This window comes from Heterodontus francisci, chromosome 12 (assembly GCF_036365525.1).
Source record: "Heterodontus francisci isolate sHetFra1 chromosome 12, sHetFra1.hap1, whole genome shotgun sequence".
Taxonomy (NCBI): Eukaryota; Metazoa; Chordata; class Chondrichthyes; order Heterodontiformes; family Heterodontidae; genus Heterodontus; species Heterodontus francisci.
Genome location: NC_090382.1, coordinates 69890176 through 69906206, shown reverse-complemented (window position 1 = coordinate 69906206; position 16031 = coordinate 69890176). Strand labels below are relative to the sequence as shown.

General features: G+C 44.4%; 1 protein-coding gene across 1 annotated transcript in view; it reads right to left on the bottom strand.

Moving 5' to 3' along the window:
* The window catches only part of LOC137375910 (ras-GEF domain-containing family member 1C-like), a 189392-nt gene extending 175909 nt beyond the window's left edge, over nt 1-13483 (bottom strand). Inside the window, exon 1 of the mRNA XM_068043588.1 lies at nt 13451-13483. The gene's annotated coding sequence lies outside the window, so the exon portion shown is untranslated. The remainder of the gene's footprint in view (nt 1-13450) is intronic.
* Between the last annotated feature and the right edge of the window lie 2548 nt (nt 13484-16031).

The following is a 16031-nucleotide window of genomic DNA, read 5'->3' as shown; positions in this document are numbered from 1 at the left end:
CTTTGATGTGGCACCTTATCAAATGCCTTCTGGAAATCTAAATACAGTACATCCACCGGTTCCCCTTTATCCACAGCACGTTACTTCCTGAAAGAACTCCAATAAATTGGTTAAACATGATTTCCCTTTCACAAATCCATGTTGACTCTGTCTGATTACCTTAAACTTTTCTAAGTGCCCTGCTATAACATCTTTAATAATAGATTCTAAAATCTTCCCTATGACAGATCCTAAGGTAACTGATCTGCAGTTTCTGGCTTTATGTCTCCCTTTTTGAATAAAGGAGTTACATTTGCTAATTTCCAATTGAATGGAACCTTCCCTGAATCTAGGGAATTTTGGAAAATTGAAACCAACACATCAATTATCTCACTAGCCACTTCTTTTGAGACTCTAGGATGAAGTCCACCAGGACCCAGGGATTTATCAGTCTGCAGCTCTGACAATTTGCTCAGTACCACTTCTCTGGTGATTGTAATTTTCTTGAGTCCCTCCCTCTCTTCCATTTCCTGACTTACAGCTAATTCTGGGATGTTACTTGTATCCTCTGTAGTGAAGACCGATGTAAAATACCTGTTCAATTCATCTGCTATCTCCTTATTATCTTTTATTAATTCCCCAAACTCACTTTCTTTAGGACCAACATTCACTTTGTTAACTATTTTCTTTTTTATATATCTATAGAAACTTTTACTATCTGTCTTTATTTTTCTAGCTAGCTTTCCCTCATACTTTAATTTTTCCCTTCTTATTAATTAACCTTTTAGTCATTCTTTGCTGTTTTTTATACTCTGTCCAATTTTCTCACCTGCCACCCATCTTTGCAAAATGATATGCTTTTTCTTTAAGTTTGATACGATCTTTAACTTTTTTAGTTAACCACGGATGGTGGGCCTTCAACCTATAACCAAGATTTTGTTAGGCCTCTTCAGAGGGCGGTTAAGAGGGACATATAGGCCAGACTGGAAAAGACAGCAGATTTCCTCTCCTAAAGTGAACGAGTTGGGTTTCATGGCCACTTTTATTGGTACCAGTGAATGCGATTTTCCTGCTGTAGGTATACAGTGGCAGCATTAATAAAATTTCTAATTAATTAGCCTCAAGTAGTTGCTGAGCTGAATTTGTGTTTTACAGTTTAAAGACTGCCAGAGGGAGAGCAATTAAAATAACAGTGTTGTTTTTCAAGAGTAGGTCAGCTTCCTCGGTCTTTACTATTACTCCTGTTTTTGTTTCTACTTGTGAAAGTCCGGTGAACACTGCAAAGGTTGAAAAGAATAGGAGAGAATGAGAAAAATCTGGGGGCAGAGTTCAGGATACAAATCCTGTATTTTAAATTTTAGAAGAAATGGAAGCCAAAGTAATATCCTCAATAGGGATATTTTATTACATTCAGTGCAGCATAACCTGTCGTGATCTAGTGAGTAATTGCAACTATTTCTGCCCAAAATACAGGTAGCACTTAAGACACTAGAACTGGCAACTTTGAAATTGACGTTACTGCACGTGGGTAATGGTTATTGCTTTTTGGCTAATGTAAGCAACTGACCATTTTAAGTGATGGGATTATGCCTAAAGATTTTGCAGCAGACTATAATCATAGAATGGTCAGGTACAGCTTGCTGTGAAAATTCAGCTCAATTGCCACCACATTGCATGCTGGATCATGTTTGGAGAATACCTTTCATTTTTTTTTTCACTTGCACTCAAACTATAATAAAATTTCATTCATCATGGTCAACACTCTCAGCAATAGGAGGACACTATCACCCATCAATTGAAATATTCCAATCTTCTGTATATAAATATAGTAAAATCTCTTACAATGTACCTTACAATGATGGTAGCACTCCTCGACAATACATATTTATTACTGAAAAGACAAGCTACTGTAAAATGTGATGCATACATTGGTATTTGATGGTTTTATGAAACAGGTAATCAAACGTATCTGAATATTATAATAGCATTACATCAGCATTCCTATAATTTGATTGGGACATATGCAGCAGACACATCATTTGCAGGTAGTTGGTACAGCTGGCATAGTTGCAGAAAACAAAGCTACATTTGTGAATTACTTTAAACTTTAACTATATGCTTATTTATAAAATATTATTTCACTTTTATTTATTTTAAATAAATATAGTTAAAAACATTCATTAATAAATAGGAAAATTCTAATTCGTAAATTGTCATTTGACAAATCAATTTTTACATTTAGTGTGATCTACAATCTTGTAAATAAGCTGATTAAGATGAACCAAGCATAACGGCAAGTAAAATCCTTTCAGCGTATAAACTAAGCCAATTAAATGTTTAATCAATACACTGCTTCAGTACTTATGGAGAATAGGAACATGTTCGAAGGCTTGTGAATGAGAAGTAGAAAGGTAACTAACAGATGTATGTGCTAATAAGGAAATGGTTCTCAAGAGACTGTGGGTGCTAAACATTTAAGTATTCAGGATCAAATGGGATTCACCCCGATTACTCCAAGAAGTTAGTGAACAAATAGTAGAGAACTTAAGTATGATCTTTCAAAATTTCTTCAAACCTTAAACTTTGCCAAAGGACTGGAAGGTGACCAGTACTACACCTCTGTTCAAAACGGGGAAGTAGATTAGATAGATAACTATTGACCAGTAGCATTACATCAGTCGTAGGGAAATATTAGAGGCTATTGTTACAGATAAAATAAATTAATACATTCGTTCATACATAGAAGGGCATGAACTGATCAGAGACAGTCAACATGGATTTGTGAAAGTTAGGTCACTTCTGACTAATCTCATAAAATATTTTGAGAGAATAATGGAAGCTAAAGGCTGAGAATGTTTGGTGATGCAATGGATGTAGTTTACATGAATTTCCAAATAAAGTGCCACATACGAAATTGGTTGAGGAAATTAATGCATGGCATAAAAGCCTGAAAGCAAATGGTAACAGTAAATGGGTTTTCTGTGGACTTGTACATGCAGCAGTGAAAATGAAAGGTTGCCAATGATACAAAACTGAGAACTGCCAGAAGGAGTGCAAGACACAATAGGATGACAGGCTATGAAAACAGACAGATGAGCGACAGATACAGTTTAATACAGAACATATAAGGTAATATATTTGGGGACAAGAATAAATACTTTAAATAGTAAATTTCTCAATGCAATAGAGGAGCAAAGGGAATTAGAAGCAGAATTTTGTGTGGGCGTTTAAAGCAGGAATGGTGGCATGGGGGATGGAGAATTGCGTTGGAATGGTCCACCCGGATGGTCCGTCTGGCATTGTGATGTCGGTTGTGGATTTTGTCCGCAGCGGGAAAGCACCAAGGCAGAATTGATGCCTGACATGACGGGAATGCATTTTAAATTTGAGAACAATCACTTTAAATACTTTAACATCTAATTCGTCAGGATTTAATGGGGGACAGCGGGCAGCACCAAGGCGAGGCTTCATTGCTGCAATGGGAGGTAGCCATGACCAGCACTGCACAGGGAGAGGGGGGATTGTGGAGGCCAATTTTGGACAGTAGTGCTATGTGCTCTGCAGGTGGGGACAGAGTCTCAGGGGCTCTGCAAGTGGGGGGGGGGGGGGTGGTCAGGTTCTTGGGGGCACTGCAAGGGGGGGTTGGGGTCTTGAGGCTCTGCAAGGGGGGGCAGCTTGGGCTTGAGTTTGGTTGGCTGTTTCTGGTGAACAAACTGTGGGGTGAGATGTTTGGTTGCCCACACTGCTGAATGAGAGGGATGGACATCAGCAAGGGTGGACACTAAGGGCCATCAGGGAGGCTTCTGAGAGAAGTAGCAAAACCTCACTTTCCAGGGTCATCTTTGTATTGACAGCACTCTCGAGGCCCACTGGTTACCTGACATGGGTCTCATACACCCTATCTTTTTAGACCCCTGTGGCATGATGTGGCATCTCCAATGAAGGGAGGGCCAAGAGGCAGCTGCGCCTGCTCGTGAAGATGCACGATGAGATCAGCAGCAGCCTGCTAAGCCAAGAAGGGCCCAGTAGGTCACAGAGTTGGATAAGCTGCCTCTAAATGTTCAAGCGGCATTGTCAGCAAAGACTATAGGGGGAATTTTATATTGTCTGTCGCAGTGGATTTGGTGGCATGCGGGGTGATATAATTAGGCGGGAGGTATTTTTTGGATTTCCAACAGCGGGATAGTTTAGAAGAATTAAATTGACGGCGGGTTTGTGGCATTCCAGGATTTGCCCAGCACGGTGGCAGATTGCAGCTTTGCATTCATTTAAATAACATGAATACTCATGACCATACTGTCATGAAGACCCCCACCTGCCTAGAATTACACATATTAATTTTGTCATCTGCACATTAATTTTAAACTGTTGCTGGAGTGAAGAAATGACTTGTTTAAAAGAGATCACCAGACATTTGGCTGGAAAACATTTGCATACTAAGAGACAGTGCTTGGAGAGACAAAAGAGCTGCTCACTGATTCAATTAACAGAGATTGGTCTGGGCAATGGTGATCCATGTCTTGTCAGTGTAAGAGACAACGCTACACACCCACCGCCACCCCCCCCCACCACCCCCCCCCCCCCCCCCCCCCGCACCACCCCCCACCGAGAATTTTGAAATCCACAAACCGCAGGAGAGGTTGTTCCCAAATAAGGGATTAGTCACATGACTAACCTACTGGCCAACTTGGAGTTTGAATTGTGCTCACAGGACAGTTTGAAGACTGTAGATTGCACATGAACCTGGAATAAGACAGCCTCTCTCCTGGCTGGCTCTCTCTCGCTTTCTCACAAACTTCCAGACCCACTGAAGTTGCTTAAACCTCAAGAGAGAGAAGACTCCTACATCGAAACAAGTTAAAGTGTGCACTGGGCCCCAACGAACAGCAAGACTTACTGACAACCAAAGACTCCACATTGAACTCAAAGGACTGTAATTACAACCCAGCTATTTCCCCATTATGCTTTCTACTTTTACTGTCTCTATCTGCGTGTGTGTTAATCGCGTATGCATGCATACTAGCGTGGTCGCGCCGCGTATTCGTAGTCGTTAACCGAATTAGAGTTTAAGATTAATAAACTTCCACCTTTCTTGTTTAAATCTAAGAAAACCTGTCTGATCTAATTTCTTTGCCTTGCAATTGGAAAGCATTGAACAAGGATTCACTGAGGGGGAGCTAAAAACACGGTGTTTTAAAAATTAGATCCTGTTACGGTTAAACGAGGCAAAGGCTGACAGGGAACCCCTAGACCCATTCTTACCTGGTTGTAACAATACATATAGGTACAATTTAGTCCTACCAGCCAGATTAAGTGAATGGTGGGTGATATTCTCGTGTCACCCAGTTCATGAATGTTTCAACGTGCAACAGTCAGATTTGTGCAGTCAAGTCTCAGGACTGTGCTTTTCTCTCTTTAACTCATCCGCTAAACTAACACCAGCATTGGAATGGATGTTTGCCTCCAGGTTTGGCACCAGCAATGGTGAATCATCTCAGGGGATGGTGGCAAAGGCATGGACGGGGGAAACATGGAGGAGCAATGGAGGGTAGTTGGGGAGGGAAGGGTGGGGCAATCAGGTACATAGAGGAGCAGGAGAGGGTGGAGTGGAGCGTCTTGGTTGTTGAATGGTTGATGTTGATGGTGAAGATGCATGTTGTTGGCTGTGGGGTGGTGGGTGGATTAGATCAGTACTGTGTGAAGATATTTGTCAAGGGGCTAAAGGGAGGGATGCGTGCTGTCAATGTCGGGGAGCTGTGGGGCAAATTGAGGGTACTGACTAACAGAGGGAATGGTCATAGTCAATGGGGGCAAGTGGAATCTGTGGTGGGGGGGAAGGTCAAGACTAATGAGTGGGTATTCGACAGCTTCATATAAAGGGGAACGGGACTCAGCAACAATGGTCATTTCAATGTGAGAAGGTTCAAGGATAAGAATCGGCATGTTGATAGTAACGGGAGTAGGAACAGGGGGGAGGGATGGCATGAATACATTGATGATTACACTGTGCATGGTAATGGGGGGAGGCTCAATGGTAATGGAGGGAAGGATAACGGTAACATTGGGTGGGTCAAGGGTGATGGTTTCAAGCTGGAAGGTTGTAGGAAGAGGTTGGAAGGTGGGGAGACCGACCCCGAATTCCACACACACCATTTTCTGCAACGATAATGGGAACTATGTGGACATTAAAGGATTGCAAGGACAGTGGGAGGAGGCAAACAACAGCGGGTGTGTCTTCTACCTGGCTGAAATTTGAAGGCAGATATAAGGGAGGTGTTCATTGCCTTGATGTTTCAGCTCAGTGTCAACAGAGGCCTGAATCGCCACGCTCTGCTTATTTATTGTTCGGAAAAGCCACAGCGCCATGGTTCTCATACACCCAATTTGTCTAGTACCATGGGAAGAAGAATAAAGAGAGAGACTAAGGAGGGCTCTTTTCCCTCAACTCCTGCCTGAGTGACAGCAACAGGCAGAACAGGAAGGTGAGGATGCTCTGAATGATAACATCCAGGAACGTCTTTATCAAAGACAGGCACTGGCACGTCATCGCATCCTCAGGACAAGGACAAATTACGTACAAATGTCAAACAGGCAATGCAAATGATGTCTAAGGATGGCATGTGAAATGGTCACAGAAATTTTAGGATCCTGCAGCATGACCTGCAGCCTCTTGGCTTTGGTGGGAAACCCACGCCAGTTGCTCTCAAGGTGACTGTTGCATTCAATTTTTTTTTCCAGCAGCTCCTTCCAGGGATCTATGGGTGACATATGTGGTATTGCGCAGTCTGTGACCCTCAGGTGCATCAAAGAGGTAACCAATGCCCTTTTTTGTTGTGCCAATGATTTCATCTACTTACCTGTAGGTGAGGACAGCCAGGCAGCAAGGTCTGCGCCCTTCGGTGCCATCGCTAGGTTCCCTAGAGTGCAAGGGGTGATCGACTGTACTCATGTGGCCGTTAGAGCTCCCTGGGACCAGCCTGCTGTCTCTGTCAATCACAAAGGGTTCCACTCTTTAAACATGCAACTCGTTTGTGACCACAGGAGAAGAATCATGCACATTTGCGCACATTTCCCAGGGAGCTGTCATGACTCCAACATTTTGAGAAACTCCCAGCTGCCAGCATTTTTCGAGGAACCAGCCAAAGTGGACGGATGGATCTTGGGTGACAAGGGTTACCCTGTTTGTACGTAGCTGATGACACCAGAGCGTCATCCCCAAAGCGCTGCTGAAGAGAGGTACAATGCTGCACAAGCATCCGCCAGAGCCATCACTGAACACACCATTCACGTGCTGAAAATGCGATTCCGGTCTGGAGGGGCTCTTCAGTACACGCCACAGAGGGTGTCATGAATAATCGTTGTCTGCTGTGCCTTGCACAACATTGCAATTAGGCGTGGTGACATTCTGCAGGCGGAGGAACAGGAGGAACACCAGTCCTCCTCAGATGAGGATGACTATGAAGAGGGTGAGGAGGAGGACGACAATGACAGCAATGCCATCATCGATATGAGGGCCATGAAGAGACATGTAAGGGACATCAGGGAGAACCTCATTTATGCATGTTTCAGCCAACAATAAGCCACATCATCAAGGAACATTGGGAGGAGAAACATAATAATTCCCCACAGAAATTCCCTTTTGCATGAGGTCTTATTCATCACTGCAATCTTAACGAAGCATGGCTGCACTTTCATGTGATTGGCATTTGAAATCATCTATGGGTTACAATGAACGCGACTAAACACCACTGCCATCTTTATGATCAAAACACTTTCAATTTCCTTTTTCTCCGACGACGTCTAGGTGCTACCCCGACACTAGCAGCTGAGGTGGAGGCAGTTTGCTTAGTGTGCTGCCCCGTTGCTGTGGATGACTGTGGCAGGCGTCCTCTGGAGGAACGGGGCCTTGGTGACTCCGTCCTACTGGGGGTCTGCAGCAATGGTGCTTGAGTATCCTCCGGGTGCTCGCCTGCTGGAGGTAAGGGGGTCAGTGTTGGTGGGGAGGACAAGATGCCATTTACCCTGGGGATGTCCTGAGAGGAAGGCCCAGGGCAGCTGGCGCAGGCTCCTCCTCCATCTGTGTGCACGATGGCACCTGCCTGTCTCCTTGAAGGAAGGAGCACCTGGAGGGAAGTCCAGGTTGCTCGTCCCCTCTCGCTTAGACTCTGCTGCATGGAGCCCACAGCAACAGCAATGGAGTGCAGGTCAAATCTCATATGGCTTGAGTGCTCAACAAGGCTCACCACGGAGCTCGCCAGGCTCTTGACTGGGGAAGCCATACGCTCAAATGCCTGGGACATGGCAGAAGTCATGGCTTGCATGGACTCCTCCATGGCACGTGCAAAGCCAAGCATGACCTCATGCATCTCCGACGTATTTTCCACATGGCTTTGCTGCACATCCAACAGACATCTCATAGCAACAAACAGAGAATTATCATGAGCATGGGGCTGAGCAGGGGCCTGCTCCCCAGCAGTCCTCAGATTGTCTGGAGACCTGGCTGGCACATGCTCCCTCAGCTGCTGGGATGTGTCTGTGCTGTGACCACCAGCTTGTGACCCAGATTGTAATCTTAAACCCCCCCACGGACCATGTGGATGTATCTGCGCTGGCAGAGGTGGAAGAAGAGGCAGGTGACGGTGTACCGTCTGGGTCACTGGCTTCTTTTTCCTCCTCAGAGGAGGATTCTTGAGCCACTTGGTGTTCTGTGACTCGAGTGTGGGCACCTGCAATGGAGACACAAACAGAGGCACTTTAAGCATGTGCTTCACATGAGTTCACACAATTTCCTTCAGTTTCCACACTTGGCTGCAAGAGCAGAGAGGACACTTCATCCTTACGCCTTGTGGATCCTGCCTCACCATCTCCCCTAGCCCTGCCTCCCTCCTCTGTCCTGATCTCAAAGGCCTCCTCCTCAGCTGTGGTCAGCAGCCTTATGTCAGGGACCCCTCCTCCCGTTTTAGCATGCTCGCGCTGGTTGTGGTTTTGTTTCTCCTACAGCAGATAGTGCAGATTTAATGACATGGCAAATAATGCATCACAACCATTGCATACATGCATCAAAATCACTCATTCTGCAGTGGCTTTCGTACGACACATCCAATCACATAAATAACACTGATCATCTTGGCGCAACATCATTTAGTGAATGGTACCAAGGCTGCTCACACATTCCACTGCATTCTTTATGTACCCTCTGCCTTGAAGACGTGGAGCCATGGAAGAAATCAATGGAGCAGCTTTGCCAGGACCACTTACCCTCGCCAATCTGAGCAAGTCTTTGATGCACCTGTGTCACTGCACCCATGTTCCATGAGTAACCCCATGGTTCGAGATCTCCTCCACTACCTCCATCCAGGCCACCTTAGAGAGGCAGGATGGTCTTCTGACTCCATCTGCAGGGAAGAGGACCTCTCACCTTTCCCTGACGGCCTGGAGGAGAACCTGCAGGGAGGCCTCATTGAACCATGGGACAGGACACTGCCTGCTGGCTGCCATTTGATTCACTTTGGCTGTAGGAAAAATAAATGATATGAAGTTGGTGGTGACTTTCACAAAATAAGGGAGGCAAAAGCATTTTGATTTAAGTAAAAACTTCAATTTAAGTTAGTCTGAAGATACATGAAAGGAAGGCTGCTGATCCTTGAGGCTGCAACACAGAATGCTTTATATCTGAGGCGATTGTTGCATTGCTGGGTTTGTATTCGTAGTGTTGTAGGATGTTCTAGAGAAAGTCTTAGACTCTGGTAAAGGTTAACTAACAACTCTTTATTATTTACAGTTACTATATACACTCTCCACAAGCCACCTAAGCTAGTATCCTTCGTGCTGCTATACCTTCTTCTTCTCCAGCCATGTGACTGTTACATCATCGCTCACACACAGGAAGGGGTCTCTCTTACTGTCTTCGGTATTAACTCTTTCCATCCTTATACTATAGTGATCATGGTGCTTGGGGCTGTGATGGCGGGTTCCACCAATGAAAGGCTGCTCCCGCCGTATGATCGCAAGTGTCACCCGTGCCCGTCACAGATAATTTAAATACAAAATCGCATGGGAAACAGGATTTGCAGCGGAAGTGGAAGTTAATGACAACTTCCACTCTTGTAATCGGGAGCGCTGTGGCACTCACAAGATTCCACCCTAGCCTCACCAGGGAGGCCGTCACCGACTTATGCGCCCTGCTGCAGGATGAGTTGTGACCTATGGGATTTGGGTGTTAACCTATGCCAGTGACCCTGAAGATCACTGTGGCACTAAACGTTAAATGGGACATGTGTCGGGTCTCATATGTAACAGCTCACCGCTGCATCAAGGAGGTGGCCAATGCCCTGTTCAAGAGGGCTGGCGACTATGTGTGTTACCAGACTGAACCTGACAGTCAGGCCAAGAGGGCCATCAGGTTTGGGGCCATCTCTGGATTCCCCCAGTGCAAAGTGTGATAGATTGCACGCATGTGGCCATCAAGGCTCCAACGGACCAGCCAGCCGCCTTCATCAACAGGAAAAGCTTTCATTCAATCAATGTTCAACTGATTTTTGACCACCAAATGCATTTCCTGCAGCTGTGTGACTGCTTCCCGGGTGCCCCCCCCCCCCCCCCCCCCCGCTTGCCTCTAGGGATGGATTCTCAGGGACAAGTGCAACCTATTGAAGAATTGGCTGCTTATGCCTGTGAGGGACTCTCACAATGCAGAGGAGGAGAGGTACAATACTTGCCACGGCTCCACCTGAGCAATCATCGAGCAGGCCATTGGGCTACTGATGAGTTTCTGGTGCATGGATCGATCTGGTGGAGCCCTGCAGTATGCCCCAGTGAGGATTTTGCGTATCGTTGTGCTTTGCTGTGCTCTGCATACTGCATAGGGGGGAGGCCTCATGACTGACTGATAGTCCTCCATGAACGAGGAGGACGCGGAGGAGGGAGATGAGCAAGCAGCACTGAAAGTTGAAGCCCTTGCACTGGAAGCCAGGCAGATTGAGAGATGCACCAAGGAAGCAAGAGACAATCTTATAATTACCCTCTTCCAGCCACCCTGATGTCCACTCATAGAGAAACCAATAAAGATTGACCTTAAGGCATGTAGTCTGTCGCCTCCTTACCATTTGTGCTCCGTGCCTAGCACCCAGCTGAACCACGTGCTAGTGCCCATGGAAGATCATATTTAAATGAGGGCTATGCTTACACTGGTATTCCACTCAGGGAAAAGGGTGAAGTCAACAGCTCACAATTAAGGCATAATAGAATAATCAATTTTACACAATGAACATTGAAGGCATGAACATAAGAACTTTACATTAATCATCACATGTCAGAAAACAAACACCTGTGAACCCTCAAATGTGTCTAGGTGCTTTTCTTTATACATTTGCAAGTGCTTCTATGAGATGTGAACCCAGCACTAGCTGATCAGGCTGCCCCTTAGCATGTGATGACTTCGGTAACCGTCTTCTGGGTGCCTGAGGCCTGGAGGGCCCCGTCTGTCTGAGGGTTCCTGAACAGGTGCAGGACTCTCCTCAGGCATTGTGGCTACTGGAGCTGGGCTCCTGGTGGAGGGACTGAGGAGCCACTCTCCACACTCAGCGTGCCCTGAGGGGAGCCCCCAGTTCTGGATGCCAGCCTCTCCTCCTCCCTTTCAAGGCTCACTTGTCCCTCCCTGCTCACCAGAGAAGGACGAGGAGCTGGAGAAGACTCCAGGCGCCTTGTCCTTCTCTCACCTTGCCACTGCTGCACTGAGCTCATGGCCAAGGTGTTCATATGCAGATCTTCATGCATCTGTGGGATCTGGCTCTCCATGAGGGTTGCCAACCTCTCGATGGAGGAAGCTATGTGCCACATGCCTGAGACATGGCAACAGTCATGGCATGGATCCACTCCTCCATCGTCCGCTCATGGCTGCGCACGGCCTCTGGCATCTCTGCCAGATGTTGCCTTACCTCTCTCAGCAACTCCAGCCTACCCTGTGCTGTCAACACCAGAAGCTTCTCATGAGCCTGGGGCTCAGCATGGGCCTGGCCACCCACAGTCCTCCCATTGTCAGATGCCTCGGCTGTCTCAGCTTCAGCTAGTTTCTCTGGCACATGTGCAGTGCTCTCGCCAGCTTGTTAGAATTTAATATAATAAACGGTGGCCACTGCTGCCAGGCCACTCCTGTGGAGTGAAAACCCCTCCACAGAATCACTGGCAGCAGCAGTTGTGGCCCACTGATGGCTGCGGTTCTGGTTTGGTGGTGATTGAGGAAGGCTCATGGGCCCCCTAGGTTAGCTGCTGGCAATCTGCATCCAGGCACCCTACACAGAGACCCATCTGTGTGCATGATTAACCTACATATGGGCAGTTAATTATGCAGATTGGCCACTTGCCGCCACCAGGCGGGTAGCCTCTGCACATGATGACCAAGAAGAATTGCCCGGAGACAGAAATACATTGGCCTGCTGGCCCAAAACCAAATTCTCTGAAACTCCTCCCAGTCCCGCCTGCAAGCCCTCCCCTGCAGGGTTGGGAGGTTTTCGCTCAGAATCTGCCAAGTGTACTGTTTGCAAGCTGATGTTATTAATGTTCAACAATCTTTGATGAAAAGCTCAGCCAGTAACTGGTCAAGAGATTAACTGATAAATTATTTCAATACCCCCAGTTGTAGCTTCTTGTGTGCATTGCACAAATTTCATATCTGGAGAACGTCACACGACTTCATATGAATTATTAAAAGGATCAAAATATGTTAATTTATTTTCCAAGACTCAACCAGCAACAGCTTATAGCGTAGACACCATTTAATTGTAGTAGCACTTATATAAGCTTCATATGGATGCGAACTGCTGATAATATTTTGAATAGGGTTACAATTAAAACCAGCCAGACAAACACCGTCTAAATTGAGGTCTCTCTTCCTATAAAGCCATATTTACATGAATTGTGTCTCTCACTGCCATGATTAAGTTTCTTTAATTTATACAATGGAAGTATTGTACTCTCCCTTTCTTATGAACATGACTAAATTGCACCTCTTTTTCATTGCTCTGCAAGATGCCAATAATAAATTGTGCATCTTGGACACAGTCACATCAACAGTTGCATGTATATTATTCACAGCCACCACTGAGACATATCAACATCTGCTGCTATTCGCATTACTATCTCAGTGCTGTTAGGCATAAATTTAAACTTTACTATTTATTTTAGATGTACTAAATTGACAACCAGAGCCAGACTTATTCTGTATTACCTATGTGGAAGTATAATCTTTAAGCAGTTTCTTACTTATGCCAATTATACATCAGTCAGCAATTTTGCTTAAACCCACATTTGAAATTTTCAAAAATACTAAGAAATGTTGAGTTTAGCCACACATACGCTTGGGAAAACATTACATTATTTGGTATTTCCAAACCTTCAAGTTATTTCTATCCACTAGAATTCCCTCCAATTAACTCACAATATTATTCCAGGTAGGTCAATGAAATTGTCAAACCTTATATAATAGCAAAGGGAGCAGCAAAGTAGCTTCTGTGGGACCATGCCGACTCTGAGCTCCTCCAGTAATTATGAAAAAACTTCCATCAAGACCAAGGGAAATGTCTTCTGTAACAGGAGGTATGCGGTAAACTTTATAATAAGATTCTACAGTATTTTTGAATTCTTGTAAACGTTGTAAGAAAATCCACTTTCCATTTTAGCAGGGACCCGTAAACAACCAACGACTGTGCTACCGACAAGGTCAACAAGCACTCATTGCTGCTGTAATGTGCTTATGGTTTGAAAAGTTACTGATCGTCACCTCTTGCAGATGGGAAAGAACAGGAAGGAAGCCAGACAGCTGGTAGGAAGGTCTGCTACTAAAGATGCTGAAGAAAGGATTTTGTTTTATTTTTACCAGTTACCTCTTGAACAGTCAGACTTAAAGTAATATACATATAAAGCTATACATATCTTTACTAAATCCTCTTATTAAAAACAGAATTTTGTTTATGTCATGTAAATTAAAAAACAGAATTTATTAAATGCACTGTCTTCTTGAAAAGTAATTTGGCAAATCATTTTTTTAGACATGGAAGAGTTGTGCATCACACTAACATAAGAATTATGTATTAAGATCAATATGTTGGAGTTTTGTAGTGTTGGGGCCGTCCTGATATTTTAATCACTATTAAAGTGAGAATACCAATTTTATATTAAAATATAGAAAGAAAAGATTTTTCAGTCTATCAAACCAACTGCTTCCAGAGAATGCAAAATGTTCTGCATCATAAAATGTATTCAATTTCCTCAGGAGACAGCCAATCATAGGTAAACCGTCTATACTATAATTTTCTGTCCACCCTTAAAAAAACTATTGAGACAGATTCCTAGTCATTAATTGCACCCCACAATCCACACTCCTGAAGCCTAACTACTTATGTTATCTAGACAACAACTCTACCATGTGAAGAACCGTAAAGAATACATGATCAAGATCAGTCTTTCCGCCCCTCCCACTTTCCTGTCTCTGTGCTTGCTTAAAACCCGTTACATTTTCAACTTTTTTGATTTATGAAGATAGGTAATCGACCTGAAGCATTAATTCTGTTTCTCTCTCCACAGATGCTGCCTGGTCTGTTGAATATTTGTAGCATTTTCTGTTTTTATTTCAGATTTCCAACATCTGCAGTATTTTGCTTTAGTACATGATCATCTTGGTCTATCATTATCATGTTGAATTTGTTATTAACTCCATGTTTAGCCAGCTTTTTATTTTTAAAGAAGGTAATTGGGAACATTTACTATTTTTCCAGTGGATTTCTTCCATAGGTCCAATGCTCTGTGGAACAATATTTATTAATCTCCAGACTTCATTGAGGCTTTAATTCAGTTCTTGTGAACTCAAGATTTTCACTTGTATAAGTTAATAACCTGTCTATATTGACTTTGTATAATCCTATTTTCAGTTTAAAGACCTGGATCATGTCATCTCTCAATCATCGTTACTTCATTAAAACAATTTCCAGCAGTTCATTGGAAATAAGGATGTGGCAATAGCACTCCCCATCTAATGGTGTTGGCAGATGTAAACGTTGTTTGCTAATACGTTATCTACTCTTATTATCCCTTGGGCTAGTAAATCAGGCTTTGCACTGCAGTCTTGTTCTGTGGCAGCTAATTTGCTGCACCAAGGGAACAAATTAAGAGATTGTTGTTGCTCCTCCACTCTCTGATGCTATTGGCCTGAATTTTATTCGGGCGCTGCGCTCCATGGTGGCACACTTTGAACCCGACAGCATGCCCACATTCAGCAGCTGCCGCCGTATTACTTGGGGAGAGGTGGGACATCCAGTGCAGTGAGGAACCTTTTGTTAGCTGTGTAGCAGGTGCTGGGGCCCTATTTAAAGCACCCCACCACCTGCTTCCTGACAGCTGTCAAAGAATACTTACCTGACTATTGAAGAGTGGGGCTGCTGTCAATCTGGCAGCAAAGCAGAAAGTGCTGGAGAAACTCAGCTGGTCAGGCAGCATCTGTGGAGAGAGAATCAGAGTCAACTTTCAGGTTTGTGACACAGATGCTGTCTGACCCGTTGAGTTTCCCCAGCACTTTCCGCTTTACTACCACATACTTACCCTGCCGTGTCGCAGTGTCCTGTGAAGTTGCGATCCTCTTCTTCCACTCAAGTGTAACATTCCTTCTTATAGGTGTGCTGCACCTGGTGAATAATCTTAATTTCGCACATTGCAGGACTTGAGTCTTAAATGTACCATAAAAGGCAAATACACAACAGAAATAAAACCATGATTGAAGAATATTTACATATATGGGCTTCTAATCATCTGACTGTGAAAAGCTGCAGACTAATATGCATTTGGAATCTGTATTCATTTCTCTGCAGTTATGTGAAAAGACGTAACTGCAATTAACGATCATTGTAAGAAAACAGGAAAATATGTTTATATTCTAGCTGCATTGCCAACTAGAAATATTACACCAATAACTACGATCAGCTGCTGCAGAAGCAAAGTGTTTGTGAACATGTGTCGACGTGTAGTAGTTGAAAAACCATGACAACAGCACAGATTTCTTCACT